We start from the raw sequence: 23,872 nt of genomic DNA, 5'->3' as shown, positions 1-23,872 counted from the left end.
GTGACGTCATGTGAAGCAGAACTGACACACCCAAAAAAGATAAACGAGGCAAAAGAACATAGACAATCTATAAGATCTGAAGAGGAGGTGTTAAAGATGAGCAACATTTCGGACTTGAGATGAAGATGCTCATGCTAAAGAAATGCTCTAGAAAATGCAAAATCAGTTTACACTTGTACAGATGCAGTAACGCAAGTCGTCCAAGAAATTTTAAGACTGTCTACTGAGTGAGGAACTTCTTGAGTGGGGATCTCATAAGGTGTACTCTCGCGACCCGTATGTTAGTGCTATTAAGGTTGGCAATGGTTTTCTTATTTTATTATTTTATTCTTGCGTCGCAAGGATGTAGGTCAACACGGAGACATAGAGTCCCTCAGCTACGTTTGTAAAGTAAGCAGTAGTTTGTTTGTGCCTACACCTCTTTGCGCCAAATTTCTGATGTAAATGAATAAAAGTACATAGTCAAGTTTCTTCAAGTATATTTTCTTAATTTATTTGATATATGTTCTGCCCATATGGATGACACGTGTTTCGGCGTTTCATTGGCGCCTTTTTCAAATCCGGGCTGAATGCAAGCATAACATGTAATAAAACAAAACACAAAATATAACATATGAAATAGCATTTTAGCATATTTTGTAACACATTTAGTAGTTAGAATAGTGACTTAGGCTGTGTAGTATATCCTTTTAGCATTCTCAAATTGCATGAACACCTAAAAGTGTAGCACCTCTTAGTTACCTCAAATGGTTAAAAAAAAAAACCATTACAGTGACTATGTTAGTTTTTTAAAATTAAATTTGTGCAATCCGAAAAAGAAGTAAGTATGGGATGGCATGGACCTAACAATTTTTGGCTGTCAGAAAAGCATGTAAATTTGTTTTCTTACCCTTATTGAATGTAGTGCGAATCTCCCTTTCCTTATTTCCAGGAATTAGTTTTTAGTTGAAGTGTATCACGGTAGTTCCAGGGTTAAATCCCACCTAGAACAAATTTGGTTGTTCTATTATGCTAACATTAGCCTTTTAACCTTCTATCGGATTGATTCTTTATGCATGATTCCCTGGCATATATTTAGACACATTTTAAACTCTAGTAAGCATGACTAGTAACATCTTTCTCATTGCATTTATGTAAAAAGTGCTATTCATATTTGCAATCCTCCAATCGCATTACATATCCTTGGTCTCATGCATTCTGTTACTCTAGCGGTCACTAGGAATTACTTTTTCAGTTACAATGACTGGTAACCGATTTGCTCCCCATTTGTGTTTACCAAAACACCCTTTCGCGTGAGTTTGAAATCCCAACCAAAATATATTTTGTTTATGCCACTCGGCATCAAGCGTGCTGAATTCTACATTGAGCATGCTTGTAGCGGTGGTGTTTCCCCCCCTTAAAAGCGCTTACCTACAAAATTCTCTTGCTCATGCCTCAAGCATCGGGGGTCCTGTTTTGGTTCTGGCAAATCCTTGTTCATAAAGAGTTACAGATTGCTAGTCCCTCTTTCCTTTTGTTCATTTACAAAATTCGGCGGCCATACTTTGGGCTGAGTTTTAGTACGTAAGTCCTTTTTTCCTTTTTGATGTTTAAAATGATCTGTTGCATTTGTGTTTAGTGTGACATTGATTTGAATTTAAACTTCCGTATTTATCTTGCGCGGCTGATCTGTTACTTATTATTATGTCCAAATTTACAAAAATTAAAGTTAAAGGAGTAACTCATTTTTCACTATGTTTATTAGTATTTTTTTCCCTCCCCCCCCCCGCAATCTCTTTAAATTATGTATACCTAAGACAGTTTCCTGTTGGGAATGGTGCATTATGGTAACTTTAGTTTTCTTCATTGACCATTATTTTCTCACTATATTTTATTAGCATTCTTTTCACAATTTCAGAATGGTGCATTGTGGTACCTGTGGTTTGATGTAAATTGCGCCTCTCTCATCTGTTTAACTTTCATCTGATTAGCGGTTTCGCCCATATAGGATCTCCCCATGTGTATATCTAAAACATATGATTTAACAGTGCACATTCTTTTCACAATTTCAGAATAGTGCATTGTGGTACCTGTGGTTTGATGTTAATTTCGCCTCTCTCATCTGTTTAACTTTCATCTAATTAGCGGTTTCGCCCATATATAGGATCTCCCCATGTGTATATTTGAAGCATATGTTTTAACATTGCAGTATTCAATAATATTTTTCTATGCAACAAATTATAATTGAACAAAATATAAAACAGGAAAAAAACATTTTTGTAATTAATGAAAACATTTGCAATATTCATAACAAGAGTCCTGTATATTATCATTTTTTTGGTTTTGTTTCTGCTATTTCTCTGCTACTTCTCCAGCATCACAAAAAGTGAATCATTTCATTGTCTGAATTTAATCCATGTTCCAATGTTTGAAAATGACAGATTAATCTGGCTTCTTCTTGCCTTAAGCAAAGTTCTTGATTTCCTCCTCGTTTGCTCATTTTGATTCTGTTCAGTCCAATAAATCTAATGTCTTTTTTATTATGCATTTGGTGTTGGTTTTGCCAATGAACAGATAACGGGAGGTTTTTGTCTTGACTTCTTATGGCTGAAATATGTTCTCTAATTCTAGTTCTTAACTCCCGAATGGTGCTCCCAATGTAGAGCAGATTACAGACACATATCACTGCGTAGACCACATGTTTGGATCTACAATTAATTTGTTCCCTAATCTTTGTTTTGACACCTTCTTGGTTCGTAAAAGTAACTGTTTCTTGTAGTGCATAGTGGCACATCGAACAGAAGCCACATTTCCTGAAACCTGACTGTGGTTGTCGTAACCATGTTTGTGATCTTGTTTCTTCTTCCTCCTCTTCGGACATCATAGAAGGACTCAACATGTTTTTCAGAGTTCTGGCTTTCCTATAAATTATTGTTGGATAATCTTGTATGTGTTTCTCGATATGTGGGTCTAGTTTTAATAGATACCAGTTCTTTTTTAGGACTTTTTTAATTTCTTTGTTGTTTGCACAATATGCCGTAATAAAATGAATAGTATCATCTGGTTGTGTACTTTTGCTGCTTTGAGATAATGTTGATTGTCTGGTCATGTTTTTGGCTTTCATTTTTGCAGTTTTAATTGATTTTTGTGAGTATCCTCTGGCCTTAAATCTGTCTGATAACAGTTGACATTCACTCTCAAAATCTGATAATTCAGTGCAATTACGTCGTGTTCTAATGAACTCACTCTTTCGGAATGTTGTAGATAACCGGTTAATGGTGGTAGCTAGTCGCATACAATGTTGAATTGACTTCCGTCTCTTTTCTGAATGTTTTTGTGTGTAATTGTCCTGTGGATACAAAGATGGTTAGATCCAAAAAGTTAATTTCTGTTTTGCTGCTTTATCCAATAAATTCTAGGCCAAATTCATTGTTATTTGCTTGGTGTAGTAAAGACTCCAGTTCTTCCGGTGTACCATTCCAAATAATTAGTACATCATCGATGTACCTTAGCCATTTGATTATTTTGTTCTTGAACTCAGGTATTTGGTATATGTGTAGGTCTTCAAACATTCCCATTACAATGTTGGCAAGGGCTGGGGCATATTTAACGCCCATTGCGACTCCACGTATTTGTCGAAAAAACTGATTATTGAAAATGAAAACATTATTCTCTAAAGTTGTCATGAGCATTTCTTTAAGCATGCATGCAGAGTTGAAAAATGACGCAGATCTATTTTTGAAAGTATAGTCCATTGCCTCCAGGGCCAATTCGTATTTAATAGATGTATATAGAGCCTTGACGTCCCATGTTGCTAATAAGTATGTATCTTGCCACTGAATTTCTTCTACAATTTTAATGGTATCTGTTGTGTCTTTCAGATATGCCTGTATTTTAGGTACTTCAGGTCTTATTATATTGTCAATATATTCCGCTATAGGTTCTGTCGCCCAACCTATGCCACTTACAATAGGCCTTCCTTCTGGGATAGTGTCATATTTCTTGTGAACTTTCGGAAGAAAGTATATGGTTGGAATTGTAGGTTTATTTACCCGTAGGTGTGTCTGCTCTTCATCAGTTATTAGTCCTTGCTATTGCCAGGCATTAATAAGGCTTGTCAAATCTTGGGTTATTTTCGGTATTGGATTTCCTATTAATTTCTCATAACATTCTGGATTTTCCAAAAACACGTGTCATCCACATTAGCAGAGCATGAACCCTGAAAATAGAAATGGTTTCAATGTGCCGCAGTTGGAAAATAACTAATGGCAAAGGAGAATTCAAGAGAGGCTTGGCTGGCCCAGCACAAGGAGGTTGAGGCTACTGTGAGTCTGTTTGTCCATCCGGTAGTTACATGAACGTAAGAAAGAAGCAAACTTCTGGTTGAGGTGGAATGGAAAAACACTGAAGGCGTCAAGAGTTAATCATTTAATAGTTTTAAATGCAGCAAAGAGCTCTAAAAACACAGCCTCCAGTCACATGGTCAGATCAAAATAGACATCGGGTCAAGATACACTGAAACCAGAAGACAAACTATGCCTATACTCTCTTTTATTCTCACACACAGAGAGATTCTGCAAGGCCAAGTTCAAATTCTAAATTGACTGGCAGACTGCAAGAGTGATGATATATGTTGGGCTAATTGGGTGCAGAGGCATGACCAGTCCAACCCTCCCAAGCACCTGGGGTACCGCTTGCATGCTGCTGGATTATGGAATATTCCAGAAGGGTACAAGTGTGCCAACCAATTGTAGATGGCCATGTAACAGAGAGCCCTATAATTTCTGTAACCAATGGGTTTACGTATATTTTGTGATGATGAAGATGACTTGCACTAGAGGAAGGCTTAGTTGTCCACCTGAAGTTAGGGACCAAATCACTACCCCTGTTAGTATGGAACGTATACTTAGATGTTCCCTGTATGCCCATCACATCCCTAAGTAGGTTTTTGTAGTTGTCCACGTATTGTGACATCACTGATGACATGTTTTTAAAATCGGCATCCCCATCAATCTCTAGGTATGGCTACCTCGTCTTAAAAGGCCCTAGGTCTTTGGGTTCACGTGGTAGCAAAGGTAGGATGGTTAAAGATACGTCAACCCAGTAGGCTTTTAAAGGTCTCAGAAATATTGGATGTCCTCTGCATTTAGCTGCAGGACCACAAGGCTTCCTGTGGATAGCTGCCAAAACCAAGTTCTGTGAGACAACGAAACAGGTGAGATGGATCCCGCCTTCACAGAATTCTCCTCCCGGTTTCTACAGGCAGCAGAGCGGACTGAAGGCTAAGGTGGCTGGTTGAAGAGGAGACGATTCTGAGGGCCAGGAGCTGAAAAGTGAATGGTGAGTAGATTGAGAAAGGTGGCAAAAAACGATGCATGTATATTAAATGGGGAAATTAATAATGGGGAGAAAATAATGGAGGGTTGGTGGGGTATTTAGTGAATGAGGAAGAGCGTTGAGTAGACATATTTGGTTAGGAGCATCATAGATTAAGCCCATGAATCCTACGTCCAGGGATGTTTAGAAGTTATTTAAAATCCAAGTGAATATACCTAGGTTACAAGCGAACAAGCTTTGCTAAGGAAAAAAAAACTTGCACTCCCATCTGATTAATGTTAGGGGTGAGTGCAGCCACGAGGATTACTGGCAGAAATATATGTTGGGGCCAGCCAGTCTGTCTGTTTGTATATTGCATGTGTTGTATGTATTAAGGAAATTATGAAATGCTAAAGAACAACAGCTAATAGATTGTGGTAAAAAGCTGAGAGTAGATTATTTATTTATTTAGTTGTTAAAGGTATTTACTGAATAGGTAGATTGAAGTAAAGTGAGACACAGATGTTTGGAGCGGTGATGATTGGTCCATGCTCATATCGTGTTGTTTATTTGAAAAGTATTTTCTGTGTAAAGTAACGGTAAGTATCAACAGTCGATTGTGATTTGTCATGATGGAGGAGGTTACTACGCTCATACACTTGTGCAAACAGCTGCCAAAACATGCAACCAAGATTAAGCAATATAGTGCAGAATGGGTTAAGGGCACGGCAGATAAATGTTCATGCCATACCACAAGGGGGATCACTGTCAAGAGAAGTTTTGAAACACATGACTACATACTTGCATGCAACGTACATGGGAAAGAAGTTGGAAAAAAGGTTAGCTAGCATAGAGCTTTGGAAAATGGACCAGGAGGAAAGAGAATACTCGCCTCCTGAAGACTGGATGCTTAACCAGTGTAAAGAGGGGGGTGTTGAGCCTTCTGCTCCCCATTCCGCACCTAAAATAAATGGCAATAATGTGAAAGATGAAGGAGTGTAGCCCATTAAGAGAGCTTAAAGCAGCAACAGGATACAGCAATCTGATACATGAGCCACCTGTGTAAAGCAGTGATGAGGGTCCAGAGAGAACTCTAGAAAGAGATGTGATCTCTAAAGTCCCACGGGACAAAGAGAAAAGTGAACGATTGAGTGTGACTCTAGATATAGGGTGAGAAATTAAGAGATGGAAAGGAGAAAAAGACAAAACTGACGAGATAGTGCTCATACAGAACAAATTGGTGAGTGGTCAGATATTGCTCAAACTTGATGGGATGAGCTTCGAGGAAGTTCGGCAAGGGAAAGATCAAGACAAGCAAGATGAAAAAGACAGGGAACGAGACAAAGAATTGAAAGAAGATGAGTCTAAAAGAAAGGGTAGACAAAGACTGGAAAACATTTAACTGGAAGAACAACTAAGGAAAGAGGAGAGAGCAGAAGAGCAAAGACAATATGACAATAGGCAGAGAGCAATTGAAGAACAAGACAGGCTAGAAAAGAAGAGAGAAGAAGAGGAAAAACAGAAATTAAGAGACAAAAGAATTCAAAGACGCAGAGATGATGAGGTGCATAGGGTGAATGAGAGAAGAGAAGTAAAAAGGCAGGAAGAGGAAAGTGTTAGGGAAGAAGCAAAGAAGCCAAGAGAATTTCATGAGGAAATGGAATGAAAGAGAAAGCAGGGGGCATGCAACATTGATTGCATTGGAAAAAAGAGCCAATGGAACCAGATCCAGTAGTATTCTGGCAGGACATAGAGGAGTTCCTCCCATCACAAGAACCGACGGCAGGACCCTCTCGAGTGAACCTAGAGGAGAATTTTGAGATAGGAAATATCAGAGACAGAATCGAAAAGGCTTATCAAGAGATGAGGGCAAAAAGTGAATCGAGAAATAAAGGGAAAAATGATCAATCTGAAAGTGCCCAGTCACGAGGCAAGGAGGAAGGACTTTCTAGTCTCGAGCATAGAGTTTTTTCTTTGGACAGGCCGACTCTAAACAGAGAGAGGAGGGTGATTGTGCATGTGGTCCTGAGGAATCTTTTTAGACAGACAAGGAAGTGATGTGGTCAGGTTTGGACTTGCCTAAAGAAAGGACGCCACAGCCTGTGAGTCAACGGAGGTCATTACCAGGAAAAAGGCAATCAGGAACCATTGTCCCTGCTATGAACAGGCAAACAATGGGAGACAATTGGGATTTTGGAATTTCACAATTTCCTTTGTTAGAAAAAGGAGGGGCCAGACCACAGTATATCCCATGGCCCCAGATGGATAAGAATCATCTAAGATGTAAGCTCCTGATTTTGACTTTGGGTACCAGGAAATCGATCTATGAATTAGAATAAATGACAGGAGGAAACACTTTAGTTATAGGGGACATTAAAGGTTTTTTAGCAGCTATTTATGGGGAAAGAACTGACGACATTTGGACGAGAGCAGGATACGCAAGTGTCACAACACAGAACTCCGTGCATGATGGAGCACCGTTAAATAATTGTAGAGCGGAAGTCTGGAAAGCGCGTAGAGTACAGTATCGTGATATGTCAGATATGGGTGTAATTATGGCACGTAAAATGCAGGAAGGGGAGGATCTGCCTGCTTACATTCAGAAATTTCAAGTGCAGTGGTCTTTGGAAACTCGAGAGCCATGGGGAAAATCGATACCTGTATTCTATCATATTTTGTGTCAGGGATTGCCAGACCAGGTACAGTGGCAGCCCAAGAAGCTGGTGGGTATGGAGGCAAAGCCATGGCCAGAAATACAGCTGACCATTGTTCACCATTGTCGGCTGTTGCAACAGAAAGAAGAGAGAAGATGACGATGCTAGGAAGATTGAGGATGCTATGTTAGTTCAGATGAAGCTTTTGAAACATAGAAGGGCAATGTTAACTAGAGGAGAAGGGTAAGGATCACAACAGACAGCGGGTATGCCGCAGGTGACTAGCCACTGGCAGTCGGATAAAGGAGGGAACAGCTTTATGCCGAAAGGCAGGGGAGGTTTTTGCAGAGGAGGAGGCTTTCAGAATAATCAGGGAAACTTTAAGAATAACCAAGGTGGTTTTCAGAATATGTAGAATGATAAGGCATGCAGGGAGGGCACATTAGAAGGTTCCCTCCTGTGTGATGGACATGTGGAATGACAGGGCACATTGCTCCAACATTTGGGAGTAAGGGTATGTACAGAATGGGCAATTCTCAAGATGGGGGAAAGCTTATCCTCCAGCATATAGCCCACAAAGTAAGGACGTGTTTGCCCCAGATCAGACACAAGCACAAGCGCCGAGAATACAACAGGCTTTGCAACCACAGCAAGCACCATTAAATCCACTGCAAGGGCAGTCACAGCATGAACCCATGCAGATACAGCAGAGTGCAAACAATGGATAGTTAATGACTCCTAGAGTATGGGGTGTCACTGTCGTGAGAGGGAATCCTTTCACGAGCACAGGATTAAGTGTGTATTTACAATAGGACAGCTCACAGGTTGACTTGATGTTTTCAGTACTATCGGTGACGTCAAATTCTCAAGAGGAAGCAAGGGTTGACATTACCATAGGAGGCATATCCTTTTCTTTATAGTAGACACAGGGGCAACTCGCTCATGTATACAAGAGGGAACATTTTCATTATCAGGTAATGCCATTAATGCTCAAGTGTTCTCTGGAGCTACAAGTAGAGTTCCTTTTACTGAGAAATTGCCAGTCTCTATAAGAGAGTGTGATATGTCTGCCCCGTTATTGTATTCAAGACAGGCACCAGTTAATATACTGGGCAGAGATCTAATGACAAAGCTAAATATGAAAATCTCCTTCACTGATGAAGGCATATTGTCTTCAACACCAGGAATATATTATTTAAAGGTAGGCAAATTTATCATGGCATTTATAGGACAAATAGCCATGTGAGGAACGCTGTTAGAACCAGAAATGTTGTCACTATGGGGTATGCATTTTGTTAATGTGGCTACCTGGTTTAATGGGCAGGATTATGAAAATACCTGATGAATTTCTATTCAGGCCACAGATACCCATGTACGAAGAGGGGACACATTTTTTCCTTCGAATTGCAGGCAGCCATAGTGCAAGGGCAATTGGCCATGCTCAACAGTTGGGATAAGGGCAGGCTATGGAGAATAGTGATTGTTATTGGGGAAGGATATAGATTGACTGATGTCACTGACGAGGATATGTTTACAGACGACCCGTCACATGATGAAGTAGTGTTCAAAATGAGCATCACATTTTGGATCTGGACAGAAAGACGAGAGTGTCCACAGAAAATGATGATAGTACGGCAGTGTTCTGCATTTTTTGATGAAGATATGGAGAAAGTGCCAATTTCTTTATGCACTACGGGCCCCTGTGACATAGGCCTGGTGATGGGGGTTGCAGAAGTTAAAATTAAATTGAATCCATGAGCAATTTTACCTCAAGCAAGGCAGTATACTATGTCTTGAGAGGAAGGTGAGGGTATTTTTAAGACTATATTAGCCATGATGGATCAAGGCATCTTAGTGACATCAGAGTCACCATACTATACCGCGATGTACCCTATCAAAAAATCGAAAGCAGGCTTGAGGCTGATTAAGCAGATTGTAGAGGCATACTTTCCTCTAGTTCCAAATCCGTCAATGATACTATGTATTATCATTGTTGAGGCGTGATATTTTACAGTGATTGACTTTAAAAATGTGTTTTCCTCAATCCCGTTGCATAACGTTGTTTATGTTCCATCAGACTAAGATGAAAAGTACACATTTGCCCCAGGGGTATTGTGACTCTCCATCAATTTTCAATAGTGTGGTGCAGATGGACTTAAGTAATTTTGATTTGCCAAGTGCTGTGCTGCAATACGTAGATGATGTTTTGGTCTGTCGCACGACAGACGAAGAGTGCAGACGAGTCTCGATTCAGCTAATGATTATTTTAACAGAGAAAGGATATAAGATGGATAAAGAGAAATTGCAGTATTGTCAGGAAGAGGTGTTGTACATTGGTCAGTTAATCTCGCATGAGGAACGAAAGTTACACCTGAAAGACCTGAGGGGATTTTGAAAACATAAAAAATAGGCACGATAAAGCAAATGCAAAAGTTTTTAGGGCTAGGAAATTATGTTAGAGCATGGATATTTGATTATAGTCCATACACAAGACCCTTGGGCAGGCCCTGAAGAAGGCACATGTGGATCAGGAAAAGATTATTCTGAGGAGTTCTTTTTCTTCTCCCACACTAATGGAACAGTCATGACAGCAGTACCCACACAGAGAACTGCATTCGGGTACAAATCCTTATCATGTTACAGTGAGATTTTGGACCCAGTTATGAGGGGCCATTTCCCTTGTGAACAATCACTGGCAGCAGCCGTGTTTGCTAATGAGAAGTCTGCCAGCATAGTGATGGGGTGTTCCATGACGTTATTTGTTGAGCATGCTTTGTTTGCTGTTTTGGAGAAACCCAAGGGTACACTGATCTCTCAAAGAGCTTCTGCTTATGAGGTGGTCATATTGAATCCATCGATTAAAATAGTTAAGTGTAAAATGGTGAATCCTGACACGTTTGTAGCTGAACCACTGGCAGAGGATGAGCAAGAACATGGTTGCTCGAATTATGAGGAATTCTACAATGAGATCCCAAGGGTAAAGGAAAATGCTCTAGCAGCTGGGGAAATTCTCTTTATTGATGGTCTTCAAAGATCAATCAAACTGATGGAGAAAGGCATTTTGGCTCAGCTGTGCTAAAACACAGAGCCAACGGGGAATATGAAGTGGTAGCAAGTGCTAGACTACAATCTCATTTTCAGCACAGGCCGCAGAATTTTTGGTGCTTATTGTTCTCAAGAATCACACAGACCAGGACGTAACAGTGTATAGTGACGCCACCTATGTGATGTCAACTGTGCACGTAGGGCTAGCACTTTGGAAAAGGAGGGGCTACCTCTGAGCGGACGGCACTCCAGTGCAACACACCACCGTATTGGATACAACACCCAGTAGCTATCACAACAGTTAAGTTTGCAGCGCACATTAAGAGAACAGAATTTATTTCTTGCTGAAACCAAGCTTCAAATGCCAAATGAGTTGCATATTCTTCTGATATTTTTAGTTGTGATATTCCTGATGTGAAAGACAAATGGTTGTAATAATGGTTGTGAATGAAAGTTTCAATCATTTGTCATGAACACAATTAATGGAAGTTCAAGGTGTAGCTCCACATGAAGAGAAAGAACTGTGGACATGGAGGGGGTGTTCTTTATCCCCTTCCGAAGTACTAGGGTGACAAGAAAGCACTGTTAACCCAGTGATGCCTCTAGCCTTATTAAGGATGGCGTTAGAACAGCTACACTACCCTGCACATGTCACTAAGGAAAGCCTTGCAGCAACCATTGCAGAGGGTCACAGAGGATTGGTTCATACCAAACCTGTTAGAACACGTTGCTTGTAGTAAATTGCATGGTATGTCAAATGTTTACTGTTAGGCACACGCTGCGAACAGTTAGAAGAATAATTCCTCAACCATATCGATTATGTTGACATGCTGCAGTTCTGTAATGGATATAGGTGTATGATAGTGGTAGTGTGCCCTTTCTCAAGGTGGATTGAGGCTGGTCCATGCACACATTCTGACGTACTTGCACTGTGAAGTTCTTAGTCCGAGAGGTATTCCCTAGATGGGGAGTATGTGAGGTTCTGAAATCAGATAATGGCCCCCATTTTGCGAATGAGGATATAGCTTATCATTAAACACAAGTTTTCTTCTCCCCATCCCCCACAAGCAAACGGGATATGTGAGAGACTCAACAGTCGGCTCAAAGAGAGAATAGCCAAATTGAAATTGACTGCCCCTTGCATTATAAGCATTTAGAAATCAGCCCGGCTCTGGCCACTATGTCATACCCCACGAACTAGTCACAGGGAGGCGAATGAGAACGCCTCTAACTCCTCCAGAGAGGACTAGGAGTGATGGCCATACAACTGAAGAATTGTTAGGAGATGAGTTACGTGTGTGCTTAACATGTATGACTGCTAGTATCTCTGTCATTTCAGATCAAGTTAAGCGGACTGGGTGTCGGTCTCAGAAAACAGATGAAGACAATACAGCAACTGAACCAAAAGAACTATGTTTACCTAAACTATTTTCTGGAGATAAGGTTTTAATCAGGATCTTTACAATAAAGTGGCACGAGCCCCGATTTAGCGGCCCTTTCATTGCGAAGGATATTACTCCATCTGCAGTCAAAGGCCTAGGGAGACGAGCGTGGATAAACCAAGGTGAAGTGAAAGTCTATGCTGGAGAGACCGATGAACCCCCAACCCATTCGGAAGCAAGTCAAGGTGAAGAAGTTCAGCACGTGCAGACTCGATCGATGATGAGGAAGAAGGATGCAGAGACAGTCAAGTCACCAGATAAAAGTGTACATTTGGACTGTAGCTCCCCTGAAACACTCTTTGTAGCTACTAAGCAATGAGTGAGCAAGTTACTGTTCTTGAGCCACAGGTGTTTGATGACATTGGACAGTGGAGTACTGAAGTAAATGGAAAAAGACCTGATTTAAACTTTTTGTTCGCCAATTGGAAGAGGGCGCAGTTCCTCGAATCGTTTCTTACTGAGTTTCTCTTTGGAGGTGTCCATGGTGTTATCTGATGTTGACATACACAGACTACTGCTTGCTGTCTTCATATTTATACTCAGAGCTTATCCTGCTCTTGTTGGGAGGAGCACTGATGTACGTACGTTTGTCTAGGATCCTAAGAATGGGCCGACAATTAGACAATTATTGGCAGCAATTATAGAGATGATCAGACTGTTACCTGAACATCTTTCTGGAGGTACAGATGGTCCTGTCTAACAACGATGCCCACAAACTACTTGTTATGATCTTTTACTATTTGCTTCAAGCACACCCTTATCTTGTTTGGAGAAATTCCAACACTTTTGTGTTCACGCAAGATACTATAAAACAAGGTTGTCCAACATATGGCCCACGGGCCACAATGCGGCCCTCCAAGCCATTTCATGTGGCCCGCGAGGCTGTACAGAAAACAATGAACAAATAAAGAAATAAACCAGGCAGTGGCGGAGAACTGTTACTGCCTCTGGTGCCCCCTAAAAGGGGGGGGGGGTGCACCAGAGGCAGTAACAGGCCACGTCTGGTTTATTTATTTATTTGCCCAATGTTTGTCTGGTCCGTGGACCCCATTAATTAATTTATTTCTACAATGGTGGTCGAAACAACATTGCAGAAATAAATAAATGAATCGGGTCCACAGACCCGGCAAACATTGAACAAATAAATAAATAAACCGGGCCGTGGCCTGTAACTGGCTCTGGTGCCCCGGCACAAGAGGCAGTTACAGGCCATGGCCCGGTTTCAGGGGCTCTGAGTATGCGGGTGCTCTGGGCCACCCTCCGGCACCCCCAGGCCGGAGAGAAGAGACACAGTATGGCTGGCCTTTTGTTCCACCCATACTGTGTCTCTCTCTGGAGGCCCGAGTAAAAGCCAGGTAAATAATGATGTTTAAAAATTGAGGGAAGGATGCGAAGCAAGATGCTCTTGTTTTCCATCTGTCCCTCAATTTCTAAAAATCATTTTGGTTTGGGTATGCTTCTACATCTGTGTTCACGGATGTAGAGGTACACCCAACCTAAAACTATTTTACGAAATGGAGGCACAGATGCAAAGCAAGTCTGTCCCTCAATTTCTAAAAATCTTTTTGGGTTGGGTGTATTTGTACATCTGTGCACCCCTCTTGGCAAGAGGGGTGCACAGATGTATAAGTACACCCAACCGAAAATGATTTTTAGAAATCAAGGCACAGATGCAAAGCAAGTCTGTCCCCCAATTTCTAAAAATTGTTTTGGGTTGGGTGTATTTGTACAGCTGTGCACCCCTCTTGGCAAGAGGGGTGCACAGATGTATAAGTACACCCAACCCAAAATGATTTTTAGATATCAAGGCACAGATGCAAAGCAAGTCTGTCCCTCAATTTCTAAAAATCTTTTTGGGTTGGATGTATTTGTACATCGGTGCACCCCAGATGTACAAATACACCCAACCCAAAATGATTTTTAGAAATCGAGGCACAGATGCAAAGCAAGTCTGTGCCCCAATTTCTAAAAATCATTTTGGGTTGGGTGTATTTGTACATCTGTGCACCCCTCTTTTTCAGAACACTGATTGTTGAGTCAGACTTAAGCAATATTCACGACAATCTTTCTGACCAGGATCCAGGTGATGACGAATGCCAAATGGTTACAAATAACCAGATGGGAGCTTCTGCAGATGATCAACACCACCATAAAGGGATTCATTGATATAAAGGTGGAGCTGAGAGCCATAAGACTAATGACTCTCCAAAACAGGTATGCCTTGAACATGATTGCAGCTATGGATGGAGGTGTGTGTGGCAAATTCGGAGAATCATGTTGCACATTCGCACCTTCTCACGACAACGAGAATGGCAGCTTGACAGAGGTCATTATGATTCTGACAAACCTACACATCAAGATGGAAGACGAAGTGGAAGACATTGCTGATGACGGTTGGTTCGCGTCAATCTTCTCATGAGTAAAACAATGGATGGCGAACATTTTCAAGTTCCTTGGAGCCCTGTTGGTGATGATCATGTTTGGATTCTGTGTGATCAGGATACTAATAACACAATGCAAGAAGACTGCAAAGAAAGCAGTAGGAATGAAGATTGTGATTGATGTTGAATCAGGAGTTGAACCTAAAGAGCTGACAGATGAAGAAATCAGAGACTACGTAAAGGCCAGCATTCATGCACCTGAGGGAACAAAGTTTCTGTACCCAAAGAACCACATGAAGTGTGTGGGGAGATGGATCTACTGCAGTCCCAATGGACAATGCATGTTTATGACCTGAAGTGATGATGAGCATGTGAAATCAGCAGGATGCCTGAAAGGAGTGATGAAGATATCGGTCACAAAGAAGTACTTCTTCAGACGAGGATGAATAGATGTGAAGACTGATGAGAGAGTGGTCGATCAATTGCCCAGATGAGGACTGTAGAGTAGGAGTCAAGTACCCCCACCAAATGCTCTGCACCCATGCTGCCTATATGTTGGAACCAGAAATTGAGACAAGTCCAGTACCAGGGAGGATGCCTGTACCGCAAAGAATCCTTGAAACAAGGTATCCATTATAAAAACCCTTTATGCATTCACAAAGAAATGATGGCCTTTTGGACAGAGTCCCGGAAGAAGTGTGAAATTAAGCGAGAATGAAGACTGGTGACGTCATGCAAAGCAGAAGTGATGCACCCAGAAAGGATATATGAGGCAAAAGAACATAGACGTTCTATAAGATCTGACAAGGAGGTGTTAAAGATGAGCAACATTTTGGGCTCGAAATGAAGATTCTCATGCTAAATAAACGCTGAAGAAAATGCTAAGTAGACCAAGTAATCTTAAGGCTGGCTACGTAGTGAATAGATTGCTGTGATGTGCCAGCGTAAATACATAGGAATGTTTAGAATCTGGATGTTCCACAATGCACTTTAACAGAGCTTGAACTCTGTCAATAGAAAGGGTTTCAGTGTGGCACAGTTGGAAAATAACTAATGGCAAAGGAGAATTCACTGGCCCAGCACCAAGAAGTTGAAGCCAACGTGAGCCTGGTTGTCCATCCAGTAGTTAAATGAACATGAGAAAGAAACAAACTTCTGTTTGAGGTGGAATGGCAAAACACTGAAGACATGAAGAGTTCATCATTGAATAGATTTAATTGCAGCAAAGAGCTTGAAAATGTGGTCTCGAATCACATGGTCAGATCAAAATGGACATTGGGTCAAGCTACACCGAAACCAGAAGACAGACTATGCCTATACCTCCTTTTATTCCCAGGCACAGAGAGCTTCTGCAAGGCCAAGTTCAAATTCTTAATTGACTGGCAGACTTCAAGAATAATGATAGATTTTGGGCTAATCGGATCGGGAGGCATGACCAGGCCAACTCTTCCAAGCACCTGGGGTACCAGCCTGTGTGCTGCTGGCATGTGGAATATTCCGGAAGGGTTCAAGTGTGCCAACCAATTATAGAGGGCCACATAACAGAGAGCCCTATAGTTTGTGTAGACAATAGATTGTCATATATTTTGTGACGATGAAGATGACTTGCAGAGGAGGGCTTATTTGTCCACCTGCTGTTAGAGACCCAATCACTACCCCCATTAGTATGGAACATATACCTAGATGTTCCCTGTAAGCCTATCTCATCCCCAAGTAGGTTTTTGTAGTTTCCACGTAGTGTGATGTCACTGATAACAAGTTTTTACTATAAAAGTTGTGTTTTTCATAAAATGCGTTGCCAGAAATCAAGCGAACATCCATTGATGTCCGTTGTAACTCCCTGTTTTAGCTAATTGCAAATAAAACTCTACCTTGTTTTGCCAACTTCCTGAGTCGGTTTGATTATTGATGTATGAGTAAAATCTGCATCCCCATCTATCTCTAAGTATTGCTACCTCGTCCAAAAGGGCCCTATTTTATGGGTTCACTATGCATCCCCCAGGTGTTGCGGTGGCATCTGCATTTGGATGTTTGGCGTTGTTACGTTGCAGCATTTTTTTTTTGTCCGGGACTCTGATGTGATTGGTCATGGCGTTGCTTGTGCACTCAAAGATGATGTGTGTACATGCAGCATGTATGTGCCTTGGGCTATGGCATGCCAACATGTGGCTGGGCTATTGAGGCATGTATGTGTTGCATGTATGCCAGACGGGTTGTCATGGAAGCATGTTGTTTGTTGTGATTGTGTTGAGTGGTTACCATACAGGTGTTTACATGGCCATGCTTTGTGCAGAGCAATTATGGTTGGCTACTAATGTTCAGGTTTCTACTGTGTGTCTTGTCCACAATGTGTCCACAGCAGTTGACCGGTATATCAGTGCTTCCATGCATTTGGTATGTGTAGATCCTACCAGTTAATTCCCTGCACACTCCTGTGCCCCTAAAGCAAGTCTCCCATGGATGTGCATCAGTTTGCAATTGTGTCACATTCACTTTCCCATTGGTACATGTCATTCATCTTGGTTTGTGTCTGTTCAATGCCCACATTTTGCAGCCTTTACATGTGTATGTGTCATGACTGTGGTTTGCATCATGCATAGGTTGTTCTGTCTGTTTGGATGTTGATTGCATGTCCTTATGTGGGGTTGGGGATGTTGTTGGTTTTGCCTTTGACAAATGATGTTCCTGTGAATGTTGTTGCTGCTGCACTGGCATCAACGCAGTACACTGATGTTACTGATCTGTGTCTCCTTTACCACAGTTGCTGCAGCTGCTTAAGAGGGCAGAAGCAATGCTGTGGAGCATGGATGCGAGGACCATTCCATCAGACAAAGGGGCAGGCCCCAGCCACTCCCCTGTGAGAGCTCATCTTCAGGGAGCAATGTGGCTGATGTAGCCCCTGTAACATCGGTGTTGCTGCTGGGGTAAAAAAGTCCACGGAGGTGAAGGTGGTAGGGGACTCCTCAGCAGAGGTGGGACAGGGGGATGGCACACAGGGACCATCCATGGCAGAAGACACGCTGCAGGCATCAAGGTTGACAGAGGTGGATGCGGAGGATGTGGCAGTGGCAGCACAAACCATGTGGTCAGGTGGTGGTGTCGAGGAGGGAGTGCATGCTGCAACTCTGTCCCAGGGGCATAAGGCTGTGCAGGCCACTGTGGATGTGCCTATGCAAAATCCTGTCCATGGGCCATTCAATGCAGCACTTCACGACTTCTAGGATGCCTACACCCAAACCAGCATCCCAATACTGGCTGATGTGTTCATCATGGAACATGTGCCCTTGCTGGCGGGACTGACAAGGTGGACCGGAGGCATGCGTGATATTGACCAGGCTACTCATGACCTGCTTGTCCTTCATCACAATGAATTGTACCATGTTGTTTGCTTGCTGGCAGCAGGATTGTTCACTGGTGGACGCTGAAGGCTGTTGACTGATGTGACCTCCTCCTCCGCTTCCTTCTTTATACACCAGTCATATTCCGGGGTGCCTCCAGGCCACATACCAGCACAGCCCCCTGTGCACCAGTCCCACCCACAACGCCCCAGCTAGTGGAGCTTGTGTCCCTGCTTGAGATAGGACTCACAGGTATGGCAGCTGAGGTGGTCACTGTGCGTACCCAGGCACTGGCAGAGGCACAGGCAATGGAGGGATAGCGGGCAATGAAGAGCAGTGCAGGTGCCTGATGTCTCCGACGAAGATCATCAGTTCAGAGGGCGTACCAACATGGCATGCACAGGGTTCAGCAGCAGCACGTAGAAACTAGGAGGAGGTGGAGTGTTGTAGCTGCTTACCTCCTTGTCCACCACAAGGAGGCAAGCAGCTACTTCGGGGCAGGAGCACCAAGTAGCAGGGTTCAACGCTATTTCTTCTGTGTTCCATGATTACAAGAAGCAGCTGCTGGCAGAGAGGCTGCGGGTACGTGAGCCACTGGTGATGGTGGCCAGGGCTGAGTTTTGCTGTGCCGCGCGAGGAGGCAAGCTGCCATCAAGGAGGCCACATGCAGGGTGGTGTGGGACACCACCCTTCAAGCCCTCCAGGAATCAACGGAGGCCTCCTGATGGAGGAGGACATGGTGGGTGACTCAGCCCTGGTCGACAGGTTGTGTAACATTGGGGATGAGGACTAGCCTGCTGCCTTTGTATATAGTTATTTAGGTATAGGTTTAATTTATTATTATTTATCTTTGGCCCGTACTTTGGTGACTTTTCATCCCTGTTTTTGATGTATATAGTTAGTTAGGTATAGGTTTCTTTTCATTTTTCATCATTTGCCACAAGCATCTTGTACCTTCCTTCCCTGATTTAGTTTTATATAGTTATGTTTAATACAGGTGTTATACGGTTCCATTCCACACTTCATGCAGTTCATTTGTGTATCTGCAACTTTTATTTTTGACATTTCACACAGTGCATCTCACCATTGCAGGTCATGTGTATTGTGGTGTGCCTGTGTGTGATGTTGTTGCTGTGATGGTTGTGGGTGGAAACTTGCAAATGTGCCTGACATGTGGGAGTGGGTCCATCAGGTAACTGGGGGTTGCACTGTGTGTTTTCAATTACAAGTACATTTGCAGTTTCACTGTGTGTTTGACCTCAATGTGTTTGGGGATGGGGTTTCTGGTGTGTTTGAGATGGTGTGCATCCGGGTATGGTTTCATTGATGTGTGGATGTAATGCCACCTGTTCTTGTGTGTTTGCACAATTTCACATTGTTTTCATTTCCTGCCCACTGCTATTCACATGACAACTTTGCACATGCTTATAATTGTGTATATGACCACGCTCCGTTCACTGCATTGTGTATTTTGCTTTGCGGTTGCTGCGATGTGCGTTGTCTCACAGTGGATGAGTGGCCTGGTCATGTCACTTGCACTTTGGTTTATCATTGCTGTTTCACTCCCATGTCATGTGCACACGCCCACTAGCATGTGCAGTCACACACTGCCGGCTCTCATGTCTTGCTCCACCTCTTCCACTGGAATGCTGTTGTGATCCATGTTTTCTTATTCTGTGTGGAAGCACACATTTCCTGTCTCAGTGAGTCATGCACTCTCTGATTGCCCTCGCTTCACCCATGTACGGGCCAGTCATGTTGTGGTACCTGACAGGGACTTTGCCACCACTTCCACCAGGATCACTTATGCTCAGGCTGTGACATGCTAGGTCATTATTTGTTGATCTGGGCAATATTCAAATGGGTTTGCTTCTGTCCCGAGGTCACATTCATTTGCTGTGCTTTGGTGCCTTTGCAGTGACCCATGGTCAACATGCACATGCAACTTTGCATTTCATTCACTTGTCAAATGTTGATGGGGTGGCCACGGTGCTGTTAATGCAATATGGTGCTGTATGGCTGGGGTGCTGCAGATTCTGGTCTGCATTGGATGACAGCGATGATCCTGTCCTCAAATGGTGTTCGGTGCTTACTGTTGGCATGTTGTGGATCAGCTTCAGGGTGGAGGCAGACCACAGAGGTTCAGGTGAGTTGCTGACAGGGATTGTACTTGTTGTGAGGGAGACTGTCAGGGGGCTGCCTGGGGGTAGTGTCAGAGGTAGAGGCAGTGTGGGGAGGGAAGTGTACTGTCAGTGGGCTAGCTGGGGATAGTGTTGGACTTGAGGGCATTGTGGGGGGTGGAGTGTACTGTTGGTGGACTGGTGGGCTAGTGTTAGCAGTGAGGGGGTGTTGGTGAGGTGTGTCTGGACTTTGCAGACTACCTGAGGGAAGGTAACGGAGTGAAGGGGGGCTGGTGTGTGGTGTCTGGACTTGATGGGTCTGCCTGGGGGGAGTGTCGGATGTGAGGGGGCTGGTGGGTGGTGTTTGCTCTTGAAGGGGCTGCCTGGGGTGAGTGTCAGAGGTGAGGTCAGCATGGGTAGGGGAGTGTACTGTCAGTCAGCTACCTGGGGGTAGTGTCGGAGGGGAGGGAAGTGTGGGTAGGGGAATGTAGTGTCAGGCGGCTGGCTTGGGTAGTGTCAGAGGTGAGGGGGGCTGGTGGGTGGTGTCAACTTGAGAGGGCTGCGTGGGGGAGCATCGGAGGTGAGAGGGGATGGTGGGTGGTGTCTGAACTTGAGGGGGCTGCCTGGGGCTAGTGTCGGTGGTGAGGGGGTCTGGTGAGTGGAGTCTGGACTTGAGGGGCTGCCTGGAAGGATTGTCGGAGGTGAAGGGGATTGGTGGGTGGTGTCTGGTCTTGAGGGGGCTGCCTGGGGGTAGATGTGGAGCTGAGGAGTGCTGGTGGATATTGTCTGGTCTTAAGGGGGCTTTCTGGGGGGAGTTTAGGAGGTGCGGGGGGCTGGTGGGTGGTATCCAGAATTCAGGGGCCTGCCTGGGGGTAGGTTCTGAGGTGAGGGCAGTGTGGGGAGGGGATTGTACTGTCAGTCAGCTGCCTGGGAGTAGTGCCGGAGGTGAGGGCAGTGTGAGGAGGGGAGTGAGCTGTCAGGGGGCTGGCTGGGGTAGTGTCAGAGGTGAGGGGGGTGGTGCGTGGTGTCTGGACTTGAGAAGGCTGCCTGGGGTAGTGTCGGAGGTGAGGGCAGTGTGGGGATGGGAGTATACTGTAAGTGGGCTGGCTGGTGTCTGGACTAGTGGGGGCTGCCTAGGAGGAGTGTTGGAGGTGAGGGGACTGGCAAGTTGTGTATCGACTTGAGGGGGCTGCCTGGGGGAGTGTCGGATGTGAGGGAAGTGTGGGGATGGGAGTGTACTGTAAGAGGGATGCCTGGAGGTAGTGGCATAGGTGAGAGCAGTGTGGGGGTCAGTGGGCTGCCTGGGGGTTGCAGCGGAGGTGAGGGCAGTGTGGGGAGAGGGATGTACTGTCAGGTCGCTGCCTGTGGGTAGTGTCAAAGGTGAGGGCAGTGTGGGAAGGGGAGTGTACTGTCAGTGCAGTGGACTGCCTGGGGGTAGTGTCGGAGGTGAGGACAGTGTGGGGAGGGGATTGTACTGTCAGAAGGCTGCCTGGACGTAGTGTCAGTGGTGAGTGCAGTGTGGGGATGGGAGTGTACTGTCAGTGGGCTGCCTGGGGGTAGTGTCAGAGGTGAGGGCAGTGTGGGGAGGGGGGTGTATTGTCAGGGGGCTGCCTGCGGTAGTGTTGGAGGTGCGGGCAAAGTGGGGAGGGGAGTGTACTGTCAGGGGGCTGCTTGGGGTAGTGTCGGAGGTGAAAATGGTAACAGCAGTGTAGAAGAGCACACCTTTCTTATATTGGCTTTCTCGCTTTGGTGAATAAATTTCAAATCAATTCCTCAGGAATTTTAGGTGGTAACAGAGACAGATTCTGGGCTACATAATCTAATATACATAGAACAATTTTGGGATCACTTTAGCAAAAATGACCTTGGCTCCATTCTCACTTTTGAGCATAAAATTATGCAAAAATGAATACTATGTTTATTTGTGGTTTTACACCAGTTTTAATTATTTAAACAAAGTTTTTTTTGGTGGTAACTACTGTACCCCATTCGTTTTCTAACTTCTTCAATGTTCAAAACATAAATTATTGCACACTTTTAGCATTACTTCATGCTTGACAGTGTATCAAAGTAAAGGATACTTGAAACATTTCCATATAAGTCACAATTCAAACAACAAAGTGTGACATTTTCTTCCTCCGTGGGTACATTTCCTATTGTTTTAAGAGAAACTGTAGTCCATATATCAAACTTATAACTGGCTAGCGAGCCAATAGTCCTTTAGTTTGAGGGTTTCTCTAATGCACTTCGCGTTTTGGGCTCTGGATGCCCTTCATCAGGTGCGGATCAGTACCTTGTTTCACTGATTTTAGATTCTGAAAATTAAAAATAACATGTATGTGTGTTCAGTTCCTTAATCATTGTTTGTTCAGCAAATATTATCATCATAGTTATTCTTGTCATTTTTTATCAGTATAGATTTTGAACCTCAAATACCTTTGATTCCCGAAGATTTTATCTTCTTAAAAACAGCTTAAACTTGTCAGTGTTGCTTTTTTGCAGTTGAATCTGGCTCTACAATTGTTCTTCCTTAAAGCACCGCATGATGTTTTGGTCTGTGAAAAAAACGAAAAATGTTTGTTTTTTGGGATTTCTGTGGCTTTGTTGTGTGTGGGTTTTGTGCTGGGAACAGTCGCTAAATCATAATGCTTTGTCCCAGTCCAAAACCCTAGTTAACTGATTGTGGATTATATTACATTTTACTGTGTCCAGTGGTTAGCGCTGCTCACCTATGTCTAGACGTCTCCTGGGGTAGCTTGGTTTCCTTTCACCAATCTGTCTGTCGTCCTTGCCTCCAGTCTGATGATGTTTTTCTCACTCCTTATTACGTTTGTCCTTTCATGGCAGCTCCTGGCAGCAGAGGATGGATTCTTCATATCGCCTGGGTTTGCAAATCACGTTCCCGTGGTTTTGTTGGTTTTGATGGCAACCGTGTTCTGATTAGTCCTTTCTCTCTTTCCATGTGGACACAAATGGTTATTTCTATGGATTTTACTGTGCACCATCTTGTAGAGACTACTGATGACAAGTTACTGTGTTGAATGGCACTGATTCTTACTGTTAGTGCGTTTCTATAAGTGACTCATGCTATTTGTCAAGTTGTTTATGCAATTGTCCACTTCATTCATCTGTTAATGTGTTTGCAGGATTTCAAAAACCAACTATTTCGAGTGGCGCTCATTATTCAATTGACTTGTGCTTGCTCGTGGTCTGTATTAGCCGTACATGCCCCGGTGTATTAAAAGGGCTCCATCTTAAAGCGCTCACGCTGTGGTTAGTGAAGTGTGCATTTCAACAGTCATAAGCCGTATTGCAGTAATTTTGTTCAAACTTCTTTATATGTTATAAAAAACAACTTGGGTCCCAATCAGCGTTCATACCATTCGGCTGCATGGAATTCAATTTTTCAATCCAGTATGTTTCTTTCTGTAGCAGCATCTTGTTAAGGTTTCCCCCTCTCCTTGGTACTTTTATTTGTACAAAAATAATAAACCTTATTTGGGCAATGTTGTGTCTCTCTTTTTTGAAGTGTTGAGTTACTAGAGATTTGATGGTGCCTGTTCTTATGTTGGACTTATGTTCTGACCATCTCGTTTT

The sequence above is a fragment of the Ambystoma mexicanum genome, chromosome 9 (assembly GCF_040938575.1).
Source record: "Ambystoma mexicanum isolate Mex_15411 chromosome 9, UKY_AmexF1_1, whole genome shotgun sequence".
NCBI lineage: Eukaryota > Metazoa > Chordata > Amphibia > Caudata > Ambystomatidae > Ambystoma > Ambystoma mexicanum.
Note: the sequence above shows the minus strand (reverse complement) of the source record.